The sequence below is a fragment of the Dermacentor andersoni genome, chromosome 3 (genome assembly GCF_023375885.2).
Source record: "Dermacentor andersoni chromosome 3, qqDerAnde1_hic_scaffold, whole genome shotgun sequence".
Taxonomy (NCBI): Eukaryota; Metazoa; Arthropoda; class Arachnida; order Ixodida; family Ixodidae; genus Dermacentor; species Dermacentor andersoni.
The window spans coordinates 123,101,205-123,125,637 of record NC_092816.1 but is presented as its reverse complement, the minus strand read 5'-3'; the positions used below and the strand labels follow the sequence as shown (position 1 = coordinate 123,125,637).

The window sequence follows — 24,433 nt, the reverse complement described above, 5'->3', positions numbered from 1 at the left end:
TTAGTAAAAAGAAGAGCAATGCATAAACGCCATAATTTCCAGTCTTGGGTGGCATAATGTCATAGCAAAAACAAAGTCAATCAGGATTCAATTGTGGTTATATGGAAGATACTCTGTGACTAGTTGCAGATTCAGAGATAGCAAAGAAAAATGAGTTGATGTTCCCATTATGTTTTCCTATGCTGTACAAAAAAGTTGTTTTATGGGGGGAGAAATCAAGTAAGAAACCAATCAAATTTGCCTCAAATTTGGAAGTAAATGTCACAAAACTTCAGTGACCTATGCAATGTTCATCAAATAAGCACGTTGTACATAACTGCTAGCATGAAGTTCTCAATTACATGGCCCCTAATGTAATTACAAAGGCCATTAGCAGGTTTTTAGTAACCTTTAAACAAACCTATATGTTTGTAGTTACCCGTAAGATATATACTGCAAATGCTACCAAATAATTTCGATTACTTTTCTAATACTGGTTCTTATTATAGAAGGTTTTGTTGTAACGTCCTGTAATCCGCTGCACTTGATTTTTTTTTTTTTAGATACCCAATAGACGGCCTCAAGAAAGCAGCCCAACGATTTGGAAGAAAAAGGAAAATTTTTGTGCTAATCTTATATAATCTGTTAACCAACTACTCCACCAAAGAATCCTGCCATACAATACAGATAAATCACTGTTTGTACTAGCTTCAGTGATGAAACATTACCACAGGCTGCTACAGGAGGAGTGAAACTTGGTAGACATTTATGAGGATAGCTAGTAATCGGCACAGTTTTGAGCCATCATGTATTGAAGAGCTTTTTATATGACACACATGAACAAGCTTTACGATGAAGTTGCTGAAAAAGAAAAATTGAAAGATATTCAGTGTTAGTTTAGTTGTAGTCGCGTTAAAGAAAGCAGTCCATCACCAAGAAAACCACTTTTCCAAATCTTTTATTTTCTTAATTCAAACACCCACAATGAATTGGAAAAGTGAGTCACACGTAAATTATGTGGTCAATTGCTACTTCTTTTTCCTATTTATCAGAACTATGTTTCTCTTCTATCTACCACATGATGTTGCTTTCTCTCTCTTTTTTTTTTGCAAATGACTGTATCTCATGTTAAAGCATTCAGTCTCTGGATGATCGATCAACTTTAAGCAAGTACTTCGTAGCCATAAACAGCTAATGTCACCCATGATGGAGGATTACTCTAAACATCACAAAATGCACACACATGGTAATTACACATAAGATAAAGTAGCTAGTTTGAAAGTACAAGATAAGCAATGTAGACATTTGGCAAGCTGATGAACTTGCGACACCTCGAAACAACTATTGAACTAAAGCATTGCACCAGTGCAACCTAGCTAAGATAAACAAGACGACTATCAGGCCTTTGCTCACATACATGAACGCCATCTAGGACCAGCACACAGGCAGACATAAGTACCATAGAATGCATACAAAGAAAGCACTTAGGTTTACTTGTAATCCATACAACACATATCTCAGTCACGGATACCAGATACTAGAAGCTTGCTAGAAATTACACCACTTGCAGATTTTGAGCATTAACAGCACTAAAATAAGACTTCACTCTTACATTCAACCCAATAAATTGTGACAAACACAATAAATGTATTAGCCTTAACACATTAAAAAAATTTTAGTGCCGCAGGCAAGAACTGCAGAATGTTTATAGTTCATTCTTCAACCAATAAGCGAATAGGACACCCTTTCACAAAATCTAGTCAACTCTAGCGCTCCTAAGCCCTTTTTATTTGCAGTCGATATGCACTGGTAATTTCATGCATTTGTTTTGTGTACTGAGCCCTCTTTTCAGCTATCTTTTTGACACGAAACGAAACGGCATCAAGACTATTCTGTCGCTAATATGCAGAGCGTGTGTATTTGGAAATGTTTATTTTATTAATTGTGCTTTTCTTCATAGTCTATTGAAGAGAAAATATGCATTCTGGTCATACTATGTAATCGCTCTGCTGGAGCTTTTAAAAGACAGCTTGCACTATTGTCACTTAAGTAACTAAACAAACAAACAAATAAATAAATAAATGACAGAATGTGGGCAGTGTAAAGATTGCACAGTTCGGCTAAAAAAGAGTTGTTCTTGATTGGTGCCACTGAAATGGCTAACAATCATGTTTTCAAGATGCCTTTTTTGGTGAGTTCAGATTGATTGTAGATTGGCTGTATCTGGGTATCTAACCAGCTTTGGCTCATACATTAGAGGATTTTAGAGCTTCTGATGTATGCAGGACAAAGAGAATGCCGTCTAAATGAAGCTTGGAAAAAAATATACTCCAGGTTAGTGTAGAGCTATGTACAAAGCAGTAATGCATAATTAGTGAAACAAGGCTCAGATTAAACCCACATACGCTCGCTCAAACTGCATATGCCAAAAACTAGAAAAAAAAGGGTTGTTTTACTCAGTGAAACACGTGGAACGTATCTGGAAGTAGTGCAGTCTAAAAAGGAAGTAAAGGTTAAGTAAATTTGGCTCTGTGTAAGATAGTACTGAAGGAGGGTGCGATGGCACAGGTGATGTTAAGGCAGCTGAGCAGTGGTTGACATTGAATGAATAAAGCCAAGGTATTCTGGGGGAGCCTTTCACCCTACCAAATAACAAAAATGGATAAACAAACAACATGGTACACCACTTCTTCAATGTCAACCGCTGTTGATTTGCCTCTTATTAAATGGACTACCACTTGTTCTAGTCTTTCTCAAGCAAATTGGGTAGGTCTGCAACATAGCAGGAACTGCCCAGAGACATCAAACAGAAATGCTACCCACCCTGTCAAGAGACATTACCAATTTTTCTCTCCTTGGCAAGCAGGAGCTGATGTGTGCAATGTTATGATCCTTTCACAGGCCAACTGTGTGCACATTAACAAGCAAGAGCTTTCACTAAGTTCGTACACATTGTGCAAAGTACAGAATTGACCCATTGTACATTTGAAGGTACAGTTCCTGGTTTTCTTTCTTTTTCTTTTGCACGGTGGTATGTACTGGTGTGACGCACCAGCGCATACCACCTTGAACAGTGTAGTGGCCTCGAACTAAAAGGCGCTCTAAGCTGGTAACTTTATCTGGTATGTAGCCAAGCTCCGCAAGAAATGCATTCTTTTGCTCATGGTCCACAATGCCACACACAACCCCTCTCCCTAAAGTCATTGTTTCATTACTTTTGCAAGCTACTGGAGCTGTTAACTGATCACAAATTTATTTCACTTTAGGCTGCAAATTAAGAGTATTCTTGAGCACTGCAAGCTGTAGCTGCATCACAAACCGTTCCATAACTTGCATTGGCGCACCATTTGCACTGCTTATTAATTTCAACAGTACTCCATTTTCTTACTCAAAAAGAAATGTGGAGTGAGCCCACAAAGCACCAAGTTCCACCACACTCTTTGGCAGGTGCAAAAGTTCATGCACATTGAAAGTCATTGATGTCTCACTTAGAGCATCTACTTTTTGAAGACAAAACTAGAAAGCTTTCCTATTGCATCACTAATGTCTTCCCTGCCAATGCTGGATTTCAGTAGAATGTGTATGGCTGACACCAGCAAGCAGAAATGGCTGTGGTAGTTTGATGGCAGGATGCCATCGAGCTACTCAATGCCATCGATGCCATCGAGCCCTTCAAGCTACTCTCGTAGCTTTTAGCCCGAAATGACCATCCAGTTTCTGTTTCTTTTACTGTAAAATAAAAATTGATTTGAAGAGTTAAACATGGAGCGCCATAAAACAAAACCCACCATTTCCATTCGCTTGCCTTCTACATCGCTCTTTCCTGCACAGTGCGTGGGGGTCGGGTGAACCACTGTGGTAGCTTAATACTGAGCAGTCGTTGGTCTACTCTTTATTTGAGCTGGCTTTCCAATATATGATGGTGAATCTGCTGCGACCTAAACCATATGTCGGCCAGCTGCCTTGCAACTCCTTCTAGCACACAATGCAGTAGTCTGGACAAACAGCCCCGACTAAGTTAAAGTTGGGTATGTATGCAAGTGCTGAAGCTCCCTTTATGCCGTGGGACGAATCTCCAGACTGCAGAGATATCCGCATGTCTTCCCTGACACTTGTGTTGGTCCTCAGATTTGGGTGGCTTGCTCCCTCTGGCACTGGGTGTCTCGGAGACCCTGGGAACATAAATCACACCACATTCTTACTTTTACACTTCTTAAAATGGCTCTGTGTGGGTTGACAAAACAATATCTGAAAAACCTGTTTTATTTAGCATGCAGGTGGCATGAATAACTAAAAAAAATGCCCCTTCCATTTTCCTTGTGTGATTTGCATTGTCCACTAAGTAGTAAAATTCCACTGCCGTAACTGCTATCATAGATGACATTCAAGAGATGCTACATAATAAAGTATGTACTGAAGTGCCTTTGCAATTTTGATTAATTTAACTCAAGCTTTGTTATATATACACATATATGGGAACAGAGAGGTGCTTAAACGGCCATAAACTAGCTTGTAATTGAAAGTATCGACACCTTTGTGAAGGCAGAAGCTGCACCCATAGTAGCCGTTGTATTGCTTCATATTGAGCACAGCTCCGCGTGCTGGGGCATCAACACAACACATGATGTACACCTTCGAGGACAGCGCTTGTTCATCACACTTCCACTTGACAGAGTTCAGTTCTTTAAGGCTTTTAAGAAAACTTCCAATGAATGGACTCATTCTTGGGTGGCCCTTTCCAAAATTCAGTCCACGTAGTAGCACATCACTCCACCACAATGATAATGGCACTTTATTCACCACACACTTATTTGGCCATATTGAAGCTTTGTTGCATTCGAAAACTTTCGCACCATCTGTGTTGAATGTCAGGGATATGTCACACCATGAAGAGTTTTTCATCTGTTTTTTGTAAAGCCTCCCATCACAGCTAGATGTCTTTCACAGTGCCATCATCCGCTTGAAGTTCCCTTTTCTTCAAGGATTCCATTAAGCACTTTGACACTGACTTGTCGATAAGCATGATTTCAATTTGCTTCTTAAGGTCCAATGTAACAAAAAAATTTTGCCCCAAGTCGGCGGTGTTGCAGTGCAGGCATAAAAATCTTTTTGACGAGGATTCGGCATCACAGCTTCCTATGCCTCACAAAAGTAGTGTCGTTTGACAAGGCTGCCCATCCACTGCCTCAACGATTTTCTAAGCATGTAGCTCAAAGTAGGAAAGACAGGCATGCCAAGAAAAATGTTTATAACACTCACAAGCTTCTCCGTATCCGTCCAGTTTAAGCCTACTGACGCAGTATACGCCATTAGCGTCAGCATGGCATCTCTGACACTTATGTCTGAGTTCGGAAGGCGTGCACTTGAGAACAGGCAACAAAATTCATCTGCATCACCTTCACACTCCTCTGCACCACTGAATTATTCAGGGCAGCTGGATTCACTGTCACACTGTTTGTTGCCGTCTCCCTCGTCGCCTTCCGCATGATCAAGGTTTTGGTCACTGGCGTCGAAGTCATCGTCATCATCAATCTCACACACGACGGCATTTGCACTTCCAGCGCCGGAGCTTCTAAGCTGCCTAGGTGTCTGCGAACATGACTGGGTGTCCCAGACCTTCTCCTGTTACCGCATAGATATCCGTGGCAAAGAGTAGGTCTCCCCTGGCTCTAAATAACGTTTCCTGTGCTTTTTACGTTGCGACGTCCCTCCGTCGCTAATGCTTCGCATCTGGTCCATGATGCAGAACGCTAAGATGTCTCTCGACTCTCAAACGTATGTTCACGGCATCGTAAACGGCATGGTAAACCTGAAAAAATAAAAAATGAGCGAACTGAACTCGTCCAACACCAAGGCATGGGGAAAGCTTCCTGAATGAATGTCACGTGGTTCTTTATTCTATTGCATGGAGGAAGGAAAAAAACATGTTGCACATGTGTTTCATGCATCATGGTTTGCAACCTACAGCCCTATAGGACGACTTTGCGCTAAAGAGTATAAAAATCAAAAGCTGGCGCTGCATGTTATCACCTTATTGGTCACTAAATGCATTTTTAATACATAGTTGGTATTTTATTAAAAATTATATGTAACTACCACTTTTAAGGTACGTGACAGCAAGACGAAATATATTTATAAAAGCTATAACAAAATAGTGTTTTGATTATTTTATATATCCCAACCCATCGTCATTGCCATCGATCACCACGCGCAGTGTGTGTGGCGGAGTCTGGCCGACGAAGCAGTTCTGTTGTCGCGTCATACTTGTTGGTTTGTAGTCGTCTGAGGCTTCTAGTGTTAGTGCCATTAGCATGTGTGTCGTGACATCTTGACACGATGTATGCCTTTGTGCGCTTTAGGGATGATGGAATGAAGGTAGCCGTGTCCATCGATCGTATTAAGAATTTCGCTCCGAACAATCTCCAGGACTTCAACTCCACAAGATGGTATGGAGTGCGCTGCCAGGACGAGGAAAACAGCGGATATTTCATGGCCCAAATTATGAAGTTGCTTGGTAAGTATGCTTTTCTATGCAGTGTTTCATGACGCGATTGTTACGGGTATCGAAAAGTGTGCATTTCATGTGATTTCCAGCAACCAAAGAGGAGGCCGACGCTTGCACGGAAGGTGTGGACAAGCGCATTTCTTGCCCTAAAATGCCACTATACAGTGATTCAGAAGATTCCTGCAGTAGTCAGGAATCCTACCGAGGTGAGACCAATAAATATCTGTATACACGAACATCATTAAGTTATTTGGTGGTGTAAAAATGCCTTTTAGCGGCGCTGATTCACTGGTGCCTGCATGGTCGGGCAGCTTGCACCTGGCACTTGTAGGCGTGTATGGTAACAATGCGGCTATTGGGCGGCTCTAATTCAGTGCACTATCTGTTTTCTCCCTGACACTACTACTGGTCCCCGGGAAATGGGCAAAGGGCAGCTTACAGCAACCCTGCTAGCTGCACGGTCCTAGTTAGGCCCATTGAGTAGAACATGTCGGAATAGCTGGTTCATTTTAACGATTGTTCAATAATTATGCGAGCCGGCAAGACCACGGTACACAAGGAGGAACGTGAAAAAAAAAATCTCGAGCGCAGACTACCGATGGTTCATTAAAACCTTCGGCATTACGAGATGTACCATCAGGTCGCTTATGTGCGTAAGCGCGTACAGTGACATGCATAGTAACCTTTCCCTGGCCCACACACACAGGGAATTTATCATAATTAAAGGCACCGTATTATCCAGAAAGGTCATGTCCACGCTAAACAGGGTAAGTCGGGAAATGTAAATGCAGTGTGTCCACATGTGGCCTTAGTGAGCTGGCACCATAACTCGCAGTTATTTCTAGGCAACACCAGCGTAGTCCACCATCAACTATTCAACGAGCAGATGTTCATGCATGCACTTCCGTGGTCCTCATGTTTTTGTTTTCTTTTGCTCATGCAGAGGAGAAGAAGAACAAACGAATTTCAAAGTTGCGGCAAAAGAATGTTGAGGCGACATTCAGAAAAAAGCAGTTAGAGGTTCTCTTCTTTGATGAACAGGACCGCAAGACAGAGGAGCTTGTGCAGGAAGTGTCAAGGCTGAGATCAGAAAATGTCAAATTCTCTGCAAGAATAGAAATGCTAGAAAAAGCTCTGTGCAGCAAGATCTTCGATGCAGGTTTCCAATCCAATTTCATTGTATCGAGTGTTTTCCAGAGATCTCCCATTCTGCATGAGCGTTTTTCTTCTATGATCACGCAGTCTGATCGTTGATCAGCAGTCCTTCGCAGTGCTTATCTTGTCACCTCCTTATTTATAATATCTGCTGCTTGCTTTCATCCTAATGTATAATCTCACTTTTTCTTTTCCATCTTCCTCTGCATTGTCCTAAGCTTCCTCAATTACCTGTCCTTCACTAACGTGCAAGTTCTTTCCCTATAGGTCTGCACTATTGACCATTGAAAGTTCCTTATTCTCATCTACAATACCTGCTGGGGGAAAGGAAATATTTGCAAATGCAAAATGATTAAAAAAATACTCGTCCTAAATTTGATTTATTTTGCTGCTTTTCTATTCTGCGTTTGGGGAGAATGCAAAACTATTGTACGTGGAAGCTGCGCTGATTCAGCATCTATTCCAAAAAAAACTTAAAGCGCTCTGAAGCTATACTAGGGTGGCTAGAAGGGCAGGTGTGAATGTTGGCGCTGTTGCTACACTCGAGCAGTGTAGGCGGCGCCACGGTCGAGGAGGGAGCGTGAAAGAGAGGAGGAGAGTGTCGCTACGTTACGAAGTTTAAGGGCTTTTAGGCGCGGTACTCTTAGCAGCGCTGGCCTATGCCTCCGTGCCTCCGCTGTGAGTTGGTCTCGCCGCCTGCTTTGGAGTGTTCCTCGCGACGTTTTGTCATGCGAGGACGAGATGCAGTCAGCAGCGTTGGTGCAGTTGGTGCTTTGTGCCTGGACGTGATACTAGGTACAGGAAAACCTCACAAAAAAACTATCTCTTCCGTGCCCCTGCCTGCAAACAAGTGTTTGCCAAATGGGCTAGAGCGATCCCAAGGGCCGACAAAGCATTGTAGGAGAACTCGGCAGTTTGTGAAAAGCACTTCGACTCACGGTACGTAGCCAAAATCTTTAGCTAGGATTGTGGGTGAGGCTTGGCTAAAAGTAACAAAACTGCTGCACATGTTATCGGCGTGCTATGTGTGGATACATAACGCATTGCACAACATCCTCGCGGCATGCCCTTCCCAGTATTATTCACGAGGCCTTTTACACAAGCTGAATCTCATCACCACCGTCCGTCTTCTTTTCTGCTGCCTCTAGGCTTATCGTTCGCGACATCAAGCACATTATTAATGGGACTGAAGTCTTGATACCGCGTCCCATTCCTGCCCTCTCAGAAGACGCTGTGCCTGATTTTAACATAGTTTTTCTCTCAAAATGGTGCACTATTGTTCTCTTTGGTATTTCAGACGGGGCAGCAAGAAAAAGGCCACCCTTGATGAAACTTTCCAGTTTCTTGATGAATGGGAGGATCAATCCAAAGGGCTCGGCTTTCTTAGTAAAATTACTTCTGAGGGGCTGAGGGAGACCATCCATTCAACAAAACACCTTCTAAAGTACCTTGCAGAAAATGCTGACTTCATATACATGATGACTTCGAAACTGAGCCAAGGCCATCTAGAGCAATGTTTTGGCGTTGTGAGACAAGCGAGTGGGGCAAACGATCATCCTACCCCAGCTCAATTCATTCTAGTCATAAGGTATGTATACATGCAAGCTTGGTAAATAGTACTTGTGTTTTGCAGAAGTTCGGCATGCTTATGTAACAACTGTTGCTTGTGCACACCCAGGTGTCTAGGCATCTACAGCCAAGCAAGGAGCCCCAAGGACGGCAATGTGTTGTCGGATGTCCTGGAGTCCTTGTTATCTGTTGAAGAGGTGCTGGCTGAACAAGAAAGCCACAGTGAAGACAGCGTGAAGGCTGTGCCAACTGATGCAGTACAAGTGGCTGTAGACCATCATAGTTATGCTGAGCACCGCAGCGACGCACAGCTAGCTTATTACATTGCAGGTTATGTGGCGAGAAGGCGTTTTGCCCACACATTGTGAAGACTGCAAAGCAGCATGTCTTAGTGATAAAGGCAATATCCCCTGAGAACTTATATCAGAGGCACCTTGGGAGCCGTTTATATCCCTCAGAATCATTCTATAAGCTGGTCAATGCCTTTGAAAACAAGCTCACTCGTTCATTCAGTGTAACACGCTTGCATGCCAAGGCTGTGACCGAGATTTTGCAGTCAATTGGTGATAGTAAAAAAATTGGTCGCCCAGACCATTCTGCTACCCTGACAGCCTCAGTTATACGTTTTTATTGCCTCACAAGGATTCACTTTTTGCTTAAAGGTGCCAATCAGCAGGGCAGTGAGAAGAAACGGAAAACACTGAAACCTTGTGTTTTGTAAAGTTTGCACAATTTTTTTTCCCTCACTTGTGAATGAACGGTTTCATGAACAGATCTGTTCCTTCACTGTCTGCAATCATAGCAAATTGCTTATATGAGCGTCAAAATGACATGCTACAGGTCTGCAAGCGCAGACGAAAAGTGGTTTGTAAATACGTCGAGACATTACCAGGAGGCATGCATAGGGTGATTTTCAGGGAGGCGAAATGGAAGGCGCCCGTGTGCCGTATGACGTCAGTGTGCGCTAAAGAACCCGAAGTGGTCGAAATTATTTCGAAGCCCCCCACTAGCCCCTAACACTTTGAGCCGCTTCACGAAATGTGCACAGACAAAACACGCTTGAATCTCGATCTAGTGCTAACTGGGCCCGTAAAATTTCACAGGAGTAATGATGTGGGCTGACATAACATTTTTTTTCATGATAAAGACTTACTCTTTGACGCTCGCAGAAAGCGCACGATATCCGAAACGGGCTCACTTTCACTTCAGTGGTAGCGATGCAGCAGACGCGTGGCTGGCGAGGCGCTCATTTCGGCTGCGTGTTTACCCGATGGATGGATGGATGTTGAGCGTCCCCTTTGGAACGGAGCGTTGGGTTGCGCCACCAAGCTCTTGCTATTATACTGCCAAATGTCCTACCTAGGTTAAACAATAAAAAAGAAAAAAAACACGATGAACTCTCTCAACAAATTTTGTGATCCCCTATTGCGAACTGTGCTTTCGTACGTCTCCGTTTTTTGTCGTTTCCCTACTTTTCTTTTACTAATCCCTATTGCGGACATGTTTACTTTCCCACTGCTTTCGCTGAACCCGAGGGCTTCAAGGAGGCCAGTGGTGCCTAAATCGACCGCTGGGTACAAGTCTTCACATCCTAGTAAAACATGCTACATAGTTTCCCTAGCTTTACTGCAGCAAGCACATGCTTCTTCTTCCTTCTTATATCTCGCTTTATAGGTATGTATTCTAACGCATCCCGATCTCACTTCGAAAAGTAATGAGCTTCCCTTTGAGTTATCATAAATGGTTTCTTTCCTGATTTCGTTTTTTCCTCTTAAGTAGTTACTCATGGCAGGTTTCTTTTGCATTGCCGCCACCCATGAGATTATTTCAGCCTCTCTGACTTTCCCCCTTGACGTGCTTTGTTGCTGTGTTGCCCACCCTACAGGCCGCATACTTGCTGGTAAGCTTCCTAGTTCTTTTGCTCCACTATGAGTCAATGTTTTTTTTTTCCTGTACAGATACCTAAACACTCTCCCAGCCCATTTAATTTCTTCCATATTCCTCAGGCGTTCTTCATACTCAATTTTACTGCGAGTTTCCCTCACTTCAAAACTAGTCCAGCCCATATCACCCTGCATAGCTTCATTTGTAGTCTTCCCGTGAGCGCCCAATGTGAGGCGACCCACTGACCTTTGGTTCCTATCGAGTCCTGATTGTACCCCTGATTTAAAGCAAACAACCACATTTCCAAAAGTCCTAGAACCATTACACCTTTCCACATACCTCGGAGCACCTCGTACGTATTGTATCCCGATAGTGCTCTGTGCTTCATTATGGCTGCATTTCTCTTCCCCTTCACTGTTATTTTTTCCTGTGTTTCCATTTCCATATATCTATTGCCTTCACTTATTCATATCTTAAGGTATTTATATTCTCTTACCTGAGGTATTTCCTGGCCCTGTATTGCCACTGTCTGTTCACTGTTTTCATTGAATACCATAACGCCTGATTTTCTAACACTAAATTTCAAACCTAAATGGTTGCCTTCCTGTCCACAGATATTAGCCAGATGTTGTAAATCACTTTGCTTGTTAGCTAGCAACAAATGTCGTCCGCATAAAATAAACTTGGAAGCTGCTGCTCTACTACTGTACCCGCCTGTTCGTACGAGAGATTAAAGCCGATATTACTTCCTTCTAGCGCCCTCTCTAGCCTCACCATGTACATCATAAACAGCAGTGGGGATAAAGGGCACCCCTGCCTCAGTCTCTTGTTGATATGAACTTTCTCCTCGCTCCTCATCCTTTCCCATTCAACGCAAATGGTATTTTCTAGGTAAATCTCTCTCAAAAGCTGTAGACGATCATCATCTAAGCCTTCCCCTTCCAGAATATCCCACAATTTGCGGTCTAGGTTGTCATAGGCTCTTGTAATGTCTAAAAAGGCCACATATAACGGTCGGCTTTCCGCTTTTGATATTTCAATACACTGAATAAGAACAAACAAGTTATCACCCAAACGCCTACCTATTCCGAAGCCATTCTAAAGCTCTCCCAAAATGCGATTATTCTCTGCCCATTCTTGAAGCTTTAATTGATTGCCTGCATTGCTAGCCTGTATATTACCAATGTAATGGTCAACGGTCTATACTAGTGAATTCTGTCTTTCTACCCCTTACCTTTATAAATTAAATTCATTCTACTTTGTCGCAATTGTCTGGTATTTATCTTTTAAAGTTTTTTCCACTGTTTCCTTACTTTTTGGTCCTAGTTCATTAATCAGCCTAACGGGAACCTCGTCTAGCCCTGTGGCTGTGTGCTTAGGAATTTTCTCTTCCGCTTTCTTCCATTTGAAATTTGTCAGCACCAGCTCCTTTCTCAGTCTCGCACGTTTCGGCACAGATTGTGTATACGATGGGTCCACCAAAGAGACGAAAAACATATTTGGATCCCGGATCAAGTGATTCCATACTGAAGACAACAAAATGGCGCCTTCACAATTCTTCGTGCAATGCTTCGCAACCCATGTCACCACTTCATACACAGGTGAAAGATCGCATTCCTCTACCCGCACCTTCACCGACGATCAGCATGGCAAGGAGCGCGAACTGTCATCTCCGGAATTTTTTAGTGATGACTACGACGAAGAAATGGACGATGGTGGCACATCACCAGAAATCTTTAGTTTTACTGATGACTGCGACGAAGATTTGCACGAATCTGCGTCATTCCGAATGGACGATGGTGCCACATCAAGTACACCGCCTCAGGACAGCTATGCAGTTGAGAATGTGTCCTCGGAAAGAAATGACACCTTTTACGCAGACTTAGCTGAACCGTTCAATGACAACGGGACACTGACCCGGGGTGATGCTATTGGACATCGCTGTCAAGTACGGTCTCTCCTGGACGGTAATCGAGGCCACCCAAAAATTGTTCAACAACCTTTTAGGCAAAAAGGCGTTCCCTGAGAGCAAATATTTATTCAAGAAGCTCTGTGGTGTCGATATCACAGATATCGTGCTTCACTTTTACTGCCCACATTGCAAGCTGTCGCTTGGAGAAACGAAGGGCAGTTTAGAATGACGAGGACTTCAAGCTGAGTGCCAATTGTGCCATTCGAAATATCTTGGACGTGACCTCGTACGTTCAGGCAGTTTTTTGTGAGCCTGCCTATCGATAAGCAACTGGAGTTCGTGCTTTCTAGCAAGACAGCTGGTACTGCAGTGATGGATAGCCTGCGTAATAGTTCTGGAAGCACTTCAATGAGTGACATAACAGACTGCTCGCAGTACCGAGTGACGCGGGAAAAAGTTGGCATGGCTGCACACGACTTGACAGTGACCGTAAATTGTGATGGCAGCCCCATTTTCAATTCATTGAAATACAGCATATGGCCAGTTCAAATAACCCTTAATGAACTGCCACCATTACTGCGTTGGAAGAATGTAACGGCGCCGCTACTGTGGTATGGAAATGAACATCCCAACATGACACTGCTGCTGGAAGCCTTTGCCATTCAGCTGCAGAAGCTCAACACAAGTGGCATAACTTGGATATTCAATGACACGCAGATATGCTCTAAAGTAAGAGTCCTTGATGTGCAATTACCATAAATGTCTATAGTCTATATATATATATATATATATATATATATCAGCAGGTGTTCTGCATCTGCTGTTTTGCAGATTCACCCGCAAGAGCACCAATGCAGCATATATGATGCAGTTTAACGGCTACTTCGGCTGGTGCTACAATCCAGGCAACAACGTAGATGGTAAGTTTCATACAATAAGTGTATATTTTGTCTTCCGCGTTATTATAGCATTCACGTGTCATCGGCAGATTCATTATTTATCTGAAGTTCAACTCAACTTTAACCCAGCAGTGCAGTATTATTGTGAAACTCAATAAGTTTCACACGCTAGCAGGTGTATAACAGTGCCCAGAACCCAGTAGAATGCGAACAGGCAGTAGCCAAAAGAATCATGGTTTTATGAATCTCATGTATTAGAATATAATCAGATTATGTCATGATACACCAGTGCCACTTGCTTGTCATTGTATTTATAGCTTCGTCTCTTGTATAATAACTTCTTGTGCACAGTAAAATCACTAATCACTAAAAATTGGCATTTTTACTTTTATAAAGCAGTTAGGTTAACTGTGGGTTAAAAACACTGTTCTTAATTGTTGAACTAGGTCCTGGCACACGGTCAGTACTGGATGTGAATGTCACCTTGTCACTTTTTTTCTGCAATGCAGGTACAGTCAAGTACCGCCAGCCTCATCCTGACCGCACAGATGAAGAGCTAGTGGCAGACATGGCAGCTGCCTGCCACACTGGCTCCACGGTGAAGGGTGTAAAAGGCCCTTCTCCTTTAATCAATCTGCCTGCATTTAGCCGTGTGGTCCTGGTGCCCTGACTACATGCACTGTGTGTTGCTTGGTGTTAGCAGGCAAATAACCGAGTTATGGTTGTCAGAGTGTGGAATGGACTATTATTGCGGAAGTCCTTCTACAATGAAAGTCATTAATGAAAGACTTCGCTCAATCAAAATGCCTGAGTGCATCAGCCGTCAGCCAAGGGCACTGACAGTTCGAAAGTACTGGAAAGCATCTGAATGGCAATATTGGCTGCTGTGCTGCAGCATGCCATGCCTCATTAATGTACTGCCAAGGAAGTATCTGGAACATTGGGGTCTCCTTGTAAAAGGAATGTTTCTCCTTTTGAAAGATTCGGTGTCACCGTCAGGCATAGAGCACAGTGCCCGATTTCTCACAGAGTCTGTTGTTGGTGTCAAGTTCCTTTACGGTCAAAAGAACATGACATATAACATGCACCAGCTCCTTCATATCCCAAAGTCAGTGGTCCTCTTTGGCCCTTTATGGGCACACTCATGTTTCAGTTTTGAAGGGAACATGGGCAAGCTGCTGCGACTTGCGAGTTCTTCTAATGGAGTAGCCCTCCAAATTGCCACACGGCTGCTGCTTCACAGCAGTATGTTTGCCCTAAAGGCATTGGCGACTGACTATGCGTTGTCATTGATGGAAGCGAAGTCTAAAAAAATCCTTGGCAAAATTGTTCCCTTGGGAAATGGTGAAGGCGTCTCCCACAGTTTTCTCTGTGCTCACTCAGCGCTGCTTAGATTTGAAGCAGTGGAGTAAGAGGATAAATGTGACCGGTGCCATCATTACTTCAGAGAAGTATATTAGACACATCAGAATAAGTAGCACAGCTGTTATTTTGGCTGATGGTACCTATGCTAAGGTGAAAAGAACATTTTGTTGTAGGCATGGCTCTACTGAACGGTTCTACGTAATGTCAAATGTGTACTCAGTCAGTGCTTTGATGCGAACTGAACACATAAAGATTGCAAAGCAACAATATGAAAGGCTGTTTGAGATTGATAAGCATGCCCGCCTTTGCATATACTTTGCTTTTGGCAGTGAAGAATTATTTTGTAATCTAGTAAATAGTTAAGAGTGGTCATAGAAAGACAATTCCTGATTGATAAACAGCACTCCAAGTACTATTGTGCTGTGTTATTGTTTCAAAATCCTAAACAGACAAAGCTTATAGGGACCACCCCTCGCACACCTCTCATAATATTCTTGCACTGTGATGTTTCATTACATATTGAAAATCTGTTTTTTTTCTCTTTGTATGTATATATATATATTTGTGCGTCTGTAAGATGCCATGATTTGTCAACTTTTTTTTGCTATATGTAAGTTCTATAATTAAAACTTCTGTATACTACGCTGTTTTTCATAATTGTCCTCATTGGCTTGTATGCCACGCTGTAATAGTAGTAGAGGCATTCGTAAGGCAATCTAGCCTTCAGCCTTTTAACCTTGCATGCAAGGAGGAGAAAAAAGTGCAAATTCAATTCAATAGAACATTGTTATGAAATTACATTTGTATATTCTCATTTTAGTAGTGATAACACCACATGATCTGGCACGCATGCTCATAATGTTATGCAGACATGTGTTATCTGGCCAGAATAACATTAGGGGCTGAGCAATACATTTGAATGTAGAACTTAATTTCCCTATTGATCACTTGGTAATTTCGCTTTCCTATGTCTGCAGGTTGATTGTTTTTTCATATGGCTCACATATGCTTTACACTTGCTTTCCATTACATGCCTTTTAAAGCAAAATGCATGTGAATAAGTAAAACTCTTGCTTGGGCTAGTTGGTTCATGCTTGAAGTAGGTAAAGGCAAGGCCCAGAAGACCAGGACTTAGGAAGAAGAACACAAACGACAAGACGGGCGACATGGCATGTGAATGTTTTCTTGCACAGATTACATATGTATTTGCTGCACACTTCATAATGTTGTCGCGGTTCTTGAGCTAATAAATTTGCTGTTTGACATTAAATGTGGCTACAAGCAGCACTCTTATGTACTTAAAACATAACTATAGGCGAGTTTATTCATCTGGAAGTATATTGTTGATCTGCATTTACTCCATATTGTGTATCATAGAATGCATGCAATGATAATGCCCTTCTAATTTTCATATAGTCGCATAAGCAAATTTACAAGCTTTATGAATGCATGCCAAACCTTGTGTGATCTGCTTTTAAATATTTAACTACAGCAGCACATTCAAGGCAGTTATGTAGAACAGCCTTTATGCAGCTGAAATTACTTATGTCCACTGGAACTGCAGAACTTTCAGCTCAACATAACTTATCCCAACTGGAACTGGAAAATTTCCAGCTGGACATGTGACTTCCCAACTGGAACTGGAAAATTTCCAGCTGGAAATAAGACTTCCCAGCCTTAACTAGAAAACTTCCAGCTGGAAATAGCAACTTCCCAACTGGAAATGGAAAACTTACAGCTGGGGAATGACATTTCCAGCTAGATATGAGAAATTTCCAGCTTAGGGAGCTGTTTCCAGCTGGAAATTCCCACCTCATTTTCATGTGGGATATCAATGGCAAATATGTCACGTTTTTCACTCTGAAAACAGAACAAAGGCTCCCTCAAATTGAAGAAGCCGGCGCGCGCTGTGGCAGTCATGTTGATGCAGTCCATGCGGAGTCTGCACAGTGCAGCGGCCCGGCCGTGCGCGTTCCTTTGCAGTCGCTGGTGGCGTTTTTTTTGTGGGACATGCCGCCGCTTTTCACTAAGCAGCCTTTGGAGGCGAAATACCACCTGGATCTCACGGGGTGCGAGCGCGTGCGGTATGCGGAAAAAGTACGCATGTGTGAAAACATCGACCCCTTCACGCTGTGACCGGGAACGGACACGGCAAGTGATGTCGGCATATTCCCAGAGATTTGTTAGGGTGACATCGTCAATTAGCTTGTTTTCTCTGCAAATTTTCTGACCCTTGAGCAGATGAAGGCATTTAAGTCGATCGAAGCGCGTAATTATTTTACTACGGCTGGGTGAAGGGTCTGTCTGCAAAACAGCTACAAGGTAAAAAGGTGCTTCTGCTTGGAGCGGTAAGTAGCAAGGTTTCGTAAGCTGTTTTTTAATGAGAGAGAAGGAGAAATAATGTTAATTCATTCCAGAAATGTTTAAGTCTAAGGACTCGCGTAAACAAAAGAATTATTTACAAACTGTCAAGCTAGACTCCGTTTCTTCACATGTACCTTGGAGATTTCAGATGACGCCTCGTTTTTTTTATGCGCATATGAAGGCAACTGTTGATGCTTTGTTCAGATTGGAAACCAAAGGAGTTTATTTTTCTTGCATTAAGTTGCGCATGAAGAAATCGATATAGATCGCTCCAGATTTTCCATCCAATCTATGTACCGGCTACGCATCACGCGATTTTTTATGGCCTGCCTTAACTGATTCGGCTTGTTGCTGTTGCCGGTTCTTAGTGCGCGACAAGTTCGACAGTGACGCGAGTTCGTGCAGAGATGTGCCCAACATTAATTTGTACCCTGAAATTTCCTTTTCAGGTGAACCATTCACAAAGGATGCGAGACCAGCTGCTACATGTGTGGATCTTATGCCAAAAAAAAGCGGGGTTGTGCTCACAGCCCATTGCACCTTTATGGCCGGAGCAGGAGAGGCATGCTCTCATGTTGGAGCCTGCTTGTATGCCGCTGAGACTGGTGTGAGAATGAAGAATGCTATTAGCTGCACCTCAAACAGCACCATCTGGCTTCCTGCATATGTAGAGAAAGTACAGTTCAGGAGGCTCAAAGATAGATTTCACTTCATCCAGAATAAAAAAGCAAAAGCTAGACGATGCAAACAGCAGCACAACAGAAGTCGAACCGAGGAAACGTGTGGACATCCCACCGCCAACAGAAGAGGAACTTGGGGGCCTTTATGGAGCTTTCCAAACCACCAACGTTGTACCCGCACTAATTTCAGTGCTGCCAGAATATTGCGAGAGCTTCCAGCAGCCCGTACGATCCCAGCCTGCTCAAGAAAGTTGTACGGTGAGCAGAACTTGGCTGATGACTTTGACGTGCTTATGAAGAAGGCTAAGAACTTTCTATCTGAATTTTCAATTGGGAAGGGCACAATAATGTCAGTTGAGGCTGCCACAAGACAGCAGAGCAACTCATCAGACTCGTTTCTTTATCGGGCTGGCAGAGTAACAGCTTCAGTAATGAAGAGGGTTTGCCACACAAATATTGAAAGCCCCATCATATCGCTGTTGAAGTCATTATGCTACCCCGAAAAAGAATTCCGTCAAAGTCCCTGCCGTCATGTGGGGTTTGGACCATGAACGAGATGCTTTCCAAGCTTACACAGATCAGGAAACCACCAAACATCACGACTTGCAATGCCGCAGGTCTGCTTTGCTCCTCAGCGCTGCTTACCCTTTTATCGGTGCGTCACCAGATGCCATCGTCTCATGCAGTAGCTGTGGGAAAAGTGTCGTGGAGTTGAAATGCCCATTTTTGCTGAAGGTGCCGAGATCACCACCCAAAATTTATGCTTGAGCGATACCGGTGGAACATTTAAGCTGAAGACATATCACGCTTACTACTATCAAATCCAGACCCCGATGACTGTGCCAGGTTCACTTCTGCGACTTTGTGGTGTGGGGACCACGTGTTACACATTGAAAGAGTAAGACGTGACGATCAGTTTTGCATCTATATATTTGCTCAGGCGAAGCAGTTTTTTTGAGAGGGTAATTTTACCCGAGCTATTTAGCCACTACTACACGAGGCAACAAAGCAATCTTGAAGACAAGCTGTCTGACGATGTGGAATACTGTTTCTGCCGTGGACCAGACACTGGAAAAATGGTTGCTTGTGACAGTGTGTCATGCCAGTACAAGTGGTTCCACTTCTCCTGTCTTGGGCTCAAGCAAAAGCCAAGAGCAAAGAAGTGGTTTTGTCCTCAGTGTAAAGACAAGACGAATTATTTTCTCTTCTTTTTAAAAGCGCAGTTCAGGCTTCCACCCATGTTGCCAATCTGAGCCTGCCAGTGTGAAGAAATTTGGTGTAATGACTATGAAACATATGTCAGGAATAAGCAGAGCTTTCAGGACTTCTAAAAAATACAGTGCATTCTTCAATCCTTCTATGTCACGGTGCTTTGTATGCAAACACTCCACACACTACCAGCGTCAGTGAGAGCCCTGAACACATGCAACTGGCAATCATCAGAATACAAATACATATTATAGATGCATTGTAAAAACATTTTAATTGGTGTTCATTTACAACACTCACTAAATTGAAATGTTCGCATCAAGATTTTGCATTATGCACAGTGGCAAGAGCAGTGATGCAGATTAGTATCTGCAAAAGGTGTATAGCCAATACAGGGCACACAGCATGGTACATGCAAGGCATAGAGAGACAAAATATAAAAAAAAGGAACAAACAATGTGAATCATGCAACTTTACTGCCGCAGGTTAAACATTTCACCTTTGCCACATGGAGAGTGCGATTGTACAGAGCAACAATGCAATTTGAAGAACTACCACACAGAAACACTGTTCTGCATAACTTTGCAGCTATTTTAATGGCTAACGCAACACACTTATTCGAATTCACTCTTTAAGGCAACATACCCAAGTAAAGAAAAGTTCCTCAGAGGGATTCGGACCCATAACTTTCATCATCTTTGCCCATTCGAGGGACACACCTAGTCACTGTTACTCTCTTAGTGATGCAACTATTCAAAGGCATAGATTGGAAAGGGCACAGCAAACCATAACAATATTGTCAAGAGGTGCCAAATTGTCTCCAGGTCTTCCAACCACATACTTATTTCTGATTAGCCTGATCACTCGCTCAATGTGGATCCTTACACTTGCTAGTTTCCTAGTGCTCAGGACATCTGCTGCAGAAAGTTGCTTCTTCCCCTTTGTGTACACTGGTACATGAAGTTTAGCGCAGCAAAACCAAACACTTTCAGACATTGAACCCTCGGCCTGCGAGCACGTCACCTGGAAATAAGTTGTCTAAAAGAACCACAGTGCTCAGTTATGTGCCTGTCGCTAGTGCGTCCTCCCCAGCCTTTAGAAATGAAGTTGATGATACCTTGTGGTGCAATGCCAATTAAATACTTCGCCGTGTTACTACCTTTGTACTGAGACCATGTTTCACTTCTGGGCAGAAACGAAGATGGTCTCTTTGTCTTCATTTCAAAACAGTCAAGTATGACTGCAACATTTTCTCCAAAAGAATCGTAAAACACTGCATTGTGCGTTGCAGAGCACTGCGTTGTGGCCACACAATTTGAGACTTTGGACGGCAGTACACAGCATGCAGCCTTTTGTCAAATATGCGTGATACTGTGGCACCTGACACATTAAACCTGAAAGCGAGGTCAGTAATGCGCAAATGTAGCTTCAACTTCATGATGAAGAGCAGCAATTCCTGGAACTTTGGCAAACTGTTTTTCGCATTGTGTGACACAAATCTCTCCATGACACTAAACAGTGCATAAAGGATCGTGACATTTGCCATGCCAGTGTAGTATGCAACCTTTCTGTCACTACATTTGAGGGACTCCTCTGAGAGTTACAGAAGCTTGTTTTCATTCCTTCCAGCATAGAAATGCTCATGAAGTGACACACACTCCAATTCTTTGAGGTCACCCATTGTCATGTCTGTCTGGCCTGCAATCTCTGCAACATACAACATTTATTTTACTGTGCAGGTCATCATGTGCTGCAAACAAAAATGAACACGGAGTATGAGTGGGGCGGGGGGGGTTGCAGGAAGGCATAGCAAATGGGCTGGCAAAAAACAGGAAAGTAACATCTGGCCTACCCCATTTCGCTGAAAAAAAAAAAAAACAGCGTCAGCCCCCCCCCCCCCTCTCTAATTTTTTGTTTCGGCTCCAAATGCACAACAGACGCCCACCTTTTTCACCGTCTTCCTCGTCTGTACGCGGTGAGGGCAACTGAGAAGCAGTAACGACGTCCGGGTTCGTCGCCTCCACAGTTTCCGCTGCCTCGGCTGCATGCTGTGCGAGCGTGGCATCTGGGATCTCCATGTTTTGCGCTGTAGCCGAGCAAAAGCATAGGGGCCCAATCCGGGTCCACCTCCTGCCACAGTTTTGATGGTCTGCCTACAAGAACTAGAAAAATTTTCGTTAAAAAATAAGCCGTTCCGCTGTGCTTGTACATCCTGCAGCTAAAGTAGCATTGTGCATATGCAACGGGCTTATCGTTTACGAAGCGGGCGCCACAAACACGTATGCTGGTCCTTTCAGTGTTGAGGTCGGCGTGTTTTATTCGAGCCAGCCACAGACCCCGTCGCTTCACGGATAACTTTGGTACGGTCACCTTGATGTCTGATGATGTTTGGAAGACGAAAAAGTTTGTATTTGTTGATTTTGCCCAACAAGTGCAGTTGGAGCATCCGACAACTACGCAGATAGCCATTTCGACGCACCGACAAACTACCGCACACACGAATAGCATCAACTGCACCGCGCCCTCTGTGACTGCACCAGCATGGCGGAATAGTATCCCAGGGTCCCTAGCCGTGACGTCAATGCAAGCCATATATAGAGCCACGGCAAGTGCTCTCGGCCATATGGTCGTGACGTCCAACAACATTAGCATCCGCACATTGGATGACCTAGCCATTCCAATAGGCAGAGTTGACGGTCTTGAAGTAAAGGCAGCGAGGAAACGTGGCAAGCTGCTGTAGCTGGAGTTGGTATCCATGTGGGCGCAAATCATTTGCCTAGGTTATGTCCCTTGTAACAGTTTCGGTCTTAGCTATATATAAGTGGGTCATACAGATTTTTTTCCTTCATTTTCTTTAATAAAGTTCTCATTAAAAAAATTAAATATAGGTTCATAAAGAAGCTGTGCTATTATTTTTGTGGATAATAAATTTGGTATGAGGCAGTTATAAGCCAGCTGGCGAGACCAAAGTGTTAATTAAGCAAGTAAAAGCGGTGAGGAAACGTGCCAAGATGCTCTAGGTGAGAAGTAAACCGCACGAAACATTCAGATGACAGGAAGAAACATACGACATTTAGAAACACAGCTTCTGCGCTTCGCTGTATGCGTGTCTTTCTTTCGTGCAGTTCACTCTTCTTTCAGTATGAACTAACGAGCACGATAAATCTTATTGCTGTATGAGGATAACGCTATTTCGTATCACTAATTCGGACAAGGGAGAATGCCACGATCGTGAAACACGCGCAAACTACCTGTCTGCACGAGCTCAAGGATGCGGCGAGGAGTCTGCAGTGGAGCTCGATGGAACCGCGCTGCCATCTGGCGGCTGTCACAGAAGTGGCGACAGTGGCTGCATGGCCTCCGAGATTTACCCCCGTGTGCGTTTCTCTGTGCGCCGCGGTGGATCTCGAAGACCATGGCGGCTGCAAGCATGCGGGTGGAGAGTTTTACAACTGAAGCTAGTCTAATAACGTTGGGCATGACTGCATATATATGCAGGTTTGGTTCCATGTGCGACTGCACCAACACTCCACGAAGCGTGACCACATGCTTGCCTTTTCACCATGAAAGTAGACGAGCCTGTGCATGCCTGATATTCTGTGTCATTGTCTTTAGATGATGCTTGCAGTGGGAAAATGTTCCGTCATTTATATTTGTGCATTGTACATTTGGCATTTCTCGGTGACCTGTATTCCTGAAACACACTGTTGTGAAAAGAGCTCGCACGGTGACAGAGTTCCGCCCACAAGCTCAGAAAGGAGCATAAAAAAGGCACTGCAGCCCTCCGGGAGCCCAGACACACCAAAAGCAGCACAAGAGCCCTTCAGAGTCCTGAAGGACCAGTGAAGGGCAGCTCAGAAATATCATCCAGCAACTTAAATGAAAATCACGAGCCAAATTCTGGAAAGTCGACAGCTTCTCTTTATGAAAGTGCTGAAGGACGAGTAAGTATTTCTGTTTTCACACACACTTCTTTGATAGGTTAATGTGGCAGCTTTGTGCTTGTTTGAAAACATGGAATAACACTAGATCCTGTGTCATGCTGCGATAACTTTGTCACACTAATTTCCTAATGACCAGTCTTTTTGAGTACTTTTTGCTGCATAATATGACAAGTAAAACATTTAACATGCAACTTGTTCCAGGTGCATTTGGTGAAGGACGTGTACATTACGGAAGCTGTCTATAACCGCTTCATGGCTGCGAAGACGGACAGCCGATTTGTCCGTGAAGCTGTTGTGGCCATTTTTTCCACGGCAGGCTGGCCACAGTGTGACCGGCGCAGTGTCGAACCGGACAAAAACTGGCACAAGGCCAGCATTGGACAAAACGAAGTACTCCATCTTAAGTGGTATGTTTAAACTAAGTATTTATAGTTAAGTTTCATGTGCTAACTTACCTGAAACAGATGGTTAAATCAATGGAGTAATACCCATTATAGTATGTTCCTGATTGTCTTGTCTGCTTAGCCTACACAATTTGTTTGCTTCGTGGTATAGGTACCAGAACATAAGAACCAGATTTGCATATTTGTCTTTTATGCTAATCTAATACACATTACTTTCCCAGACTAAGATTCCACCATTATATATGGTTTCCTTTTTGACAGCTCATATTGTGCTTAATAGCTTGAAAAGCAATACAGTCAAATCCGGCTATATCGAACTCGCAAAAAAACGCCTATCAGTTCGATATAGAGCATAATTCGATATAAGCCTGCTAAATAATTGGATGTCATAAAAGCACATACCATTTATAAGATCACTTTATTGACGAAACTAGCTTAGTTTCGCATAAATTAGTCCTGCATTTTCTTCTGCTTGGGCAATTTCGCTGCCTGCGACGCACGTACTTCCCCACGTTGTCTAAGGAGTCCGAGCAGCTGAGGCCGCAACCTTCCGCATTCGCGCAG

At 43.3% G+C, this 24,433-nt stretch overlaps 1 long non-coding RNA gene and 2 pseudogenes across 2 annotated transcripts in view; 1 reads left to right on the top strand and 2 right to left on the bottom strand.

Annotated features, from left to right (window-relative positions):
* Window positions 1-23,670, bottom strand: part of LOC129386488 (uncharacterized) — a 36,868-nt gene extending 13,198 nt beyond the window's left edge. Inside the window, exons 1-2 of one of the 2 annotated variants that reach the window (XR_008613859.2) lie at window positions 21,467-23,670; window positions 3,768-5,788 (exon numbers count right to left, since the gene is read on the bottom strand). This is a non-coding gene — a long non-coding RNA (uncharacterized lncRNA). Of the gene's footprint in view, window positions 1-3,767; window positions 8,164-21,466 lie in introns of those variants that run through there. The other variant, XR_011893442.1, reaches the window with a different exon arrangement.
* LOC140216291 (uncharacterized) lies at window positions 13,018-15,933 on the top strand (annotated as a pseudogene).
* On the bottom strand, window positions 19,777-21,202 carry LOC140216289 (uncharacterized; annotated as a pseudogene).
* Window positions 23,671-24,433: the final 763 nt, after the last annotated feature.